The sequence below is a fragment of the Elephantulus edwardii genome, unplaced genomic scaffold (genome assembly GCF_000299155.1).
Source record: "Elephantulus edwardii isolate Elephantulus edwardi_28Jun2011 unplaced genomic scaffold, EleEdw1.0 scaffold00170, whole genome shotgun sequence".
In the NCBI taxonomy this organism is placed as follows: Eukaryota; Metazoa; Chordata; class Mammalia; order Macroscelidea; family Macroscelididae; genus Elephantulus; species Elephantulus edwardii.
Window position 1 is genome coordinate 3924004 of NW_006399920.1, and position 7820 is coordinate 3931823.

The window sequence follows — 7820 nt, forward strand, 5'->3', positions numbered from 1 at the left end:
AGACCTCACAATAAAAGCCTGTTCATTTCTTGGGACCAATTTCTTTGTTTCTCTCCCTCATGCCCTCATGCTCTTTTTTATATCTAACAGGGTCAGCTATGAGCCAATTACTATTCATTGGCAATGAGTTTGGATTTTCGGGTTTTGAGAGTCCAATGTGTCCTTTCTGAAATCCTTCCAGCGAGGGTCTACCTATCTGAAAGATGTATTTCTGAGAAATCCACAAAGTATCTACTTGTTAGCTTGGGAAACATTCTATTCCAAGGGTATGTATGCCTCTGCAAGGTAAAAAGGCAGGTATGAAATCATGCTCCCTGTTTTCCATGGGGAGAGATGTTCCTACAAAATTAGCAGCTATATCCACATTTTCCTTTTTTCTTTTTACTTTATTTATTCAAATATTTATTGAAGAGCTAGGGAGATACAAAGTTTATAAAACATGTTCAAAAAGGTGAGGTCAATGCACAAGTGAAAAGCAGAGTATGGTTCATTGAATCACAGCAGTCAATAGAAAGTGCCTTAGGAAATCAAGAATAAAGATTGCTTCCAGCCTGCACAGGGGTGTGGCTGGGTGGCAAATCAGGAAAGGGGGTAAGAATAAAATAGAAGACTTCAGTCTGGATTGTTGATGATACTCAGTATCGACTACATTTGTCTCTCCTTTTTCTCTCCCCATCTTGGGGCTTAATTTACCAGTAGTGCCCAGGACTGTTCAATGCGCTTTTTCTATACTTGCTTGCATTTTTGCTTTAATGTCTTCTACAGAACTAGGGTTCTTCTGGGAGTTTTTGGCTGTTTTTTGAAAGATTCTTGTCCTTTTGATGGTGGAGTTAATGGTGTTGAGTCTTTTCCATTCCAGTTTGATTTTTGTGCCTTTTTGTCTGGAGTATCCCATATAGATTTCTTCACTGGTGCTTTTTCTTCAGCTTCATCATAATCAAACTCATCATCATCATCATCATCATCATCATCATCATCCTCTTCATCAGTGGCAAGTTTCGCCTTTTTCTGTGGAATTTTGTTACCATCTGCAGAGGCAGATCTCTTTCCTGATATTCTTAAGAGTTTCACATCCTCCTCCTCTTTATCATCTGACTCTGACTCTGACTCTTCCTGCACAGCTACCAAGTGTTGTCCGCTTACATGCACAGGCCCTGAGCCACACTTCAATCGTAAGATGACAGGTGGTGTTATTTCAAAGCCCCCAAGTGAAACCGTTGGCTGTACAGACATTTTCAAAGTTGCCAGTGTTGCTTTAATTGGGCGGCCCTCATAATTCATTGCCTCTGCTTCAACAATGTGCAATTCATCCTTTGCACCGGCCCCTAAACTGACCGTTCTTAAAGATAACTGGTGCTCATTCTCATCATTATCCACCGTAAAGCAATAATATTTGTCAGCTTTCAGTTCACAACCAAAAAGGTAGTTTTGGGGCCACAGGGGATTCATGTCCATATCCTTCGAATCTTCCACAGGTTGGCGGCTCACGTTTATGCGGGAAAGGACAGCAATAAAACACCACTGTTAGGAAGAACAGTCACGCAGGACGGAATCACAGCAGGGCACTTCGTTTTTAGAAAGAACTCTTCTTATCTAAGGACAAGAGAAAACAAGAAATATTTTCAATTTTGAAATACTTAAATTTTGAAATATTTTAAAAATAGTAGGCAGTCCATACTAGACTGACCCTCAATAGCCAGAATCTTAGAATGAGCCGCACGTTAGATGGAACAATGAGTTAAGATACTGACTTCACTCTTCTTGCATGTTCTGACCTCTAACTGACAGCTAGCTGGGAAAACAAAACAGACTGCATATATAATATTCATTTACATCTGAACGATCCAGGAAGCATCAAAAGAAGATGGAGCGAATACAGAGTCACTGTACCAAAAAGAATTGGCTGATATTGAAATATTTTCACAACTACTATATGATCAAGAGCCAATGGTAATGAAAGAAGAAGTTCAAGTTGCACTGAAGGCACTGGCAAAAAATAAGGCCTAGAAATCGATGGAACACCAATTGACATCTTTCAGCTAGTAGGTACATCCCTGGACATGCTCAACAGTCCGTACCAGGAAATTTGCCAGACAGCTGCCTCACCAACTGACTGGAAAAATATCCATATTTGTTCTCATTTCCAAGAAAAGTAATCCAACATCATGTGGAAATTATTGAACAATATTATAAATAGCACCTGCAAGCAAAATATTGCTGAAGATGATTTAAAAATGACTACAGTAGCACCTAGGGAACTGCCAGAAGTTCAAACTGAATTTAGAAGAAGCTGTGGCACCAGGGAGATCATTGTTGATGCCAGATGGATCCTGTTGAAAGCAAAGAAAATCAGAAGAATGTCTATCTGTGCTTCATTGACAAAGGCCTCTATGTAGATCGTAAAATAATTATTGCGAACATTGAGAATGGGTTTTCCAGAACACTTAACTGTACTCATGCAAAGCCTAAGCTATGGTTTTGGCTCTCAATAATTAAAGAGGACTGACTGCAGACTTTCCCAGGGCATTATGTCTCCTTATTTCCTGACTGCTTGAATGAAGGATGCTGATTGTGGACCCAAGTTAAGATTAAATCGTTGACAACTCCTATCTTTTCTCCATCTAGCATGATGTTGCCTGTTGGTCCAGAGGTAAGAATTTTTGTTTTCTTGATGGTGAGATGCAATCCATATTGAAGGTTGTATTCTTTGAACTTCTGCAACAAGGGAACACTACATGGCTTAAACTTACGAAAAGTATGTGTCAGGGCTGTATCCTTTCCCCATACCTATTCAATCTGTATGCTGAGCAAATTTTTGTAGAAATTGGACTCTTTGAAGAAGAATATGGCATCAGGATCAGAGGACCTACTCACTTACATTATGCCGATGACACAGTTGTGCTTGATGAAGGCAAGAAGGACTTGGAACACTTCCTGCAGAAGACCAATGACTACAGCCTTCAATGTAGAGTGCATTTCAACATCAAGAAAACAAAAATTCTCCTCACTGGACCATTGTCAACCTCATGAGAGATGGAGAAAAGATTGAAACTGTCAACAGCTTCATCTTGGATCCACAATCAACACCCTTGGTACCAGCAGTCAGGAAATCAGGAGACATATTGCATTGGAGAAATCTGCAGTCAGGGGCCTCTCCAAATTATTGAGAAGCAATGATGTCAATTTGAAGACTTAAGCTGTGCCTGATTCAGGCCATGGTCTTTTCAATCACGTGCTATGTATAATCTGAGAGCTAGACAATTAATAAGGATGGCAGAAGAATAATCAAAGCCTTTGAACTGTGATTTTGAAGAAGAATTCTAAATATCTCATGGATTACCAAAAGAACAAACACGTAGATCTTGGAGAAGGTGCAAATACCGTTCTCCTTGTAGGCAAAGATGATAAAGGTTTGTCTCAAATATTTTGAGTATGTTGCTAGGGACATCATACGTGGAAAGGTCTGTGAAAGAGAGGAAGACCCTCAAGCAGGCTGATTAACACAGTGGCTCAAGTATGACAAATTGTGAGGACAGCACAGGATACACAGGGTTCAGAGTCCCTGAGAGTCATAATCAACTCGACAGGCTTAACAATAGCTACAACCTTAATTATCCACTCACCCCTGGAAGATCATAACTGACTCACAGCACACAGCCTCTAGCCTGGGTTTCTGAAGCTGTAAATCCTACAGGAGTGAATTGCCTATCTTTCTCCCGAGTAGCCACTGGTTAATCCAAACCTCTGTGGAGGATCCACATAGCGTTAGCAATGCAACACCAGAGGGCAAATATTTAAACACTTTAAATCTAGTTCAGTAAAGGCAAAAGAGGAACTCTGCATACACACACACACACACACACACAGCCAGTGGCTGACGACCTACCACTAATACCTGAGTTCTTAAAGAACCTTTGTCCATGATCAAAGAAGAATAAGACATTCTGTAAATGTCATGAATTTAGATAACACTTTCAAACATTAAGCTCTTTCCAAACGCCAAAACCTCTAACCAAGTACTCTGAGTACCCAATTCTCTACCTACCCTACCAGACCCTCCTCCGTTCCCCATTGCAGCCCCTCAGTTCTGACACAGCCCTAGTTCTTAAACAGCAGAAATTTCAAATCATTTCTTAGAGAATCCAGAACATTTTCCCTTTATTTCTTTTTCCCCAAGTTATGGCTTACCTCCTAAAAAACGTATACATATTTAACATTTTTTAAATGGAAATTTGGGGTCAGGCCTCACACAGGTTTCTGCCTGAAATCACCGCAAAATCACTCCGCCCTCCCCGCACACGCCATCGGCCCAAAGCTTGCATGGTCTGACAGTGTCACCTAGCGTCGACACGCTGAAACGACACCCTGTGGAGCCTGCTTAGCTTTCCTTTTTTACAATGTCAACTAGTTACGTATAAAGCAAACTACAGGGGATGGAAAGCCCATGAGATTTATGATTAAAAACGGCATTATTTCAATATTTAAAGGATCCTTCTTGGTATTACGTTAAAGTAGTCTTAAATGTACAAGACAGAAACTGAAAGAGTGGTTGAAAAACTAGTGGACAATTGAAGTAAAACCTGAGAGTATCTCAAACCAAAAACTCAGAGCTAACTATGCAGTCAGTCCAATTCATAGCAGCCCTCCAAGCGGTTTCTGAGGCTGTATGAGGAGACTACTGTCTTTCTATACCACACAGTGGATGGTCATTTCAAACTAGAAACATTCTGTTCAGCAGCTAGGCATAGTCTTACCACACTCCCAGGGCTTCTTGATGGTGGATTTCTGAATACATTTTGAGGAAGAACTGACAGGATTTTAAAAAAGACTGGATGTAGGGTGGAAAAGTAAGAGGAGCCCACACACAGCATTAAAAATCCCAATCTGAACAATTAAGATAATGGTATTACTACCATTTACAAACTGACAATTTAGTTTGTAACTCTAATAACAAATCAGTCTTCACATTAAACAAATAACCAAAGAGCTTCTGCCTGATTATCAATTAAATTTTTAAAAAAATCACCACTAACCCCCACATCACCTCAGCCTTTGAGCTGTTGGAGAAGAGCACATTTCATGGACAGCCAAAAGAACAAACAAATACATCTTGGAGAGACTGCAGCTAGAGTGCTCTTTGGAGGCAAGGATGAGAAGGCTTTGTCTCACATAGTTCAGGCTATTCCTTGGAGTGGGTCTTGATGCTCAGAAACGCAGAGGATCAGCGAAGGAGAGGCAGACCCCTCAACCAGTTGGATTAACACCGTGACTGCTGCAATGGGCTCTAATGTCTCAGGAAGTATGAGAATAATACAGGATTGGACAGAATTTACATCTTTTGTTCATGGGGTCACTATGGGTCGTGTTCAACTTGACAACAACAACAACAACATAACCATTTACTGGGTTAAGACAGCGAAGAAAAATCTCAGTCAAAAGCTACTCTACATACCCTGAGAAAATTAGAACTGAAGCACAAATGGAGATTTGTACACACCAGTTTTCATAACAGTTATTTACCATCGCATGAACATGGAAACAGTCTAAATGTTCAACCACAATTGAATGGATTAAGAAATTATGGTACATTCACACAATGGCATACTAGGCAGCATGCAAAAGCAATGAGTTTATAAATCACCACCTAACTTGGGAGGGACTAGCTGTATGGGAGGGATTAGCATAATGCTAAGTGAACTCAGTCCCATAAGGACAAATACTGTAGAATCATATTATTATAGAAATAGAAAGAACCAGTAAAACATGTGTGAGGATCCAGGGGGAAGAGGGTGGGAGCAGAGGAGTGAGAATGGGGGTGGGGGTGTTAATCATATGACGGGTGGAGGGAGGAGTGGGTAAAGGAAATAGGAAAGATCCGGTGTGAAAAACAATGTGTGTAAACTAAATAAGTAAACCAGTATAAAAATAAAAATTCTCTTTACAAAATAGCTATTCTATAACTTTATATAAGTAAAATCCTGCTTGCACAGGCCTGGACTGCACCATTCACCCAAGATACCTCTCACCATCAAGTATGCAGGAGAACTTAGCCATGTTGGCATGTCACTCAGAGAAGCACACATCTCTGTATTTGTTACAGACATGCTCAGCGAAATATCCTAGAATACAACCCTAAGAGGTTAGTCAAAGTTCCCCAGACAGTAAAAGACTAAAAATAAAATTAATTCAACAGACGAGCATGTTCTCCAACAGGCAGATGCCAGTAACCTAACTTCCGAAGCCTCTGAGTGCACTTTGGTCACTACGTGTAAGGCTGATGGGGTTTTGGCAGGACACTCAGCCATTCCTAGGGACTGAAGATAACCCCGGGGCAATCAAGGGTCCTTTCTTTTCATCTGCCCTGTGCTTATTATCTCCACACAGCAAAGCTGTTTTTACAATGACAAACCAAATAAGAAAACAATACCCTCCTTCTAAAGCTTATCATTCTGCTTCAAGTTAGCTGCTCCTCCCGACATTGACTATATGCTCAGTTGTTTATCTTTAAAAAGAACTGCTGCTTGAACCGCTTGCTCATGACACAAGCATCAGAGACCCCTCCCATTGTTAGCAGAAGAGAGCACAGGTTCACCTGTTGTAATGTCTGTTATGTGCCTGATACTTTGCTAGATTCTTAGGTAATATGGTGAACAAAGCACTCCCTTTCTCAAGTAATCTGAAGGTGGAAAAGATAGTAAAACCGAAAGAAAAGTGAGACTTTGAAATGAGACGTTTAAAAAATTTTTTAGGTCCATAAAATAATATGTGCCTCATTCTATGTGAAATACATCCATGGGGGAGATGCTATCGATTCAGCGACTGCTCCCAGCAACCCTATGATCAAACCCAGACTTTTACTCTATCCTGCATGGTCATCAAGATCTCACTTGGTCTTTGAAAAAAAAAAAAAAGAAGAAGATCTCCACCTTGCTCAAGCCCATCGTGCATACACACTGAAAAACAAGAGCTTGGAACTCCAATGCAAGGTGGTCTCTTTAAGTTGGAACTGACTTGTTGGCAGTTGCAGAGGGCATTTGTGTGTGAAAGAGACAGAGAAAAAGAGATCCAAAGACTTAATTTAACTTATTTTACTAAAACTAAAAAGTCAGGGGGAAGAATCCCCCTTCCATCTCTTCCATCAGTGGTAACCCAGAGTTTTCAATTCTCTCTACCTTGAATTTCACATCCCTTCAGCTGCCTGGTTCCTTCATTCCCTCTTTACAATGTTTCTTACATTTATTTACAACTGTCTTTGCTTGCATTCCTGTCCTATTAAGTGGTCCCATGTTATACTCTAAATCAGATTAAATCCTTACCCTGACAATCAAAAGTCACAGGAAAGCTGCATTTTTCAGTCTTGGTGCCCATGCGCCCCTAACCTCTCCTCTGCACCAGTCCACCGTGTTCTCACTGATTTCCAAAGCTGCTTTCTGCTTTATCCTCACTAGTGCCATTACCTGGAATCCTCTTCCCACCACCTTATCCAACAGAGGGTTTCTTCACTTCTTTTCCTATTTACTCTGATTTGTGCTTTGAACCTGTCGAGGATTTTCTGGAATAAATAGGCATTATTTTGTTACTTTGTGTTTCCTACTTACTTACAATAATAATTGTTCATCTCCTCCCCCAGACTGTCCATTCTCCTGGGTGTATTCTGTGCATCATTTATGAGCAGACAAAGAAGTAAACTATTTAATACTACAGAGTCCAGAAGTAAACAGAATGGGTTTTCATTTTTGTTCTGCCACTTGCTAGCTGAGTGAAATTTGCCAAGTCACTTAATTTCTTCATATCTGTTTATTTTTCTTCAGATTTTCTGT

The 7820-nt window shown here is 40.4% G+C and overlaps 1 pseudogene; it reads right to left on the minus strand.

The window, feature by feature from the left end:
• Window positions 1-712: 712 nt before the first annotated feature.
• LOC102852425 lies at window positions 713-3922 on the minus strand (annotated as a pseudogene).
• Between the last annotated feature and the right edge of the window lie 3898 nt (window positions 3923-7820).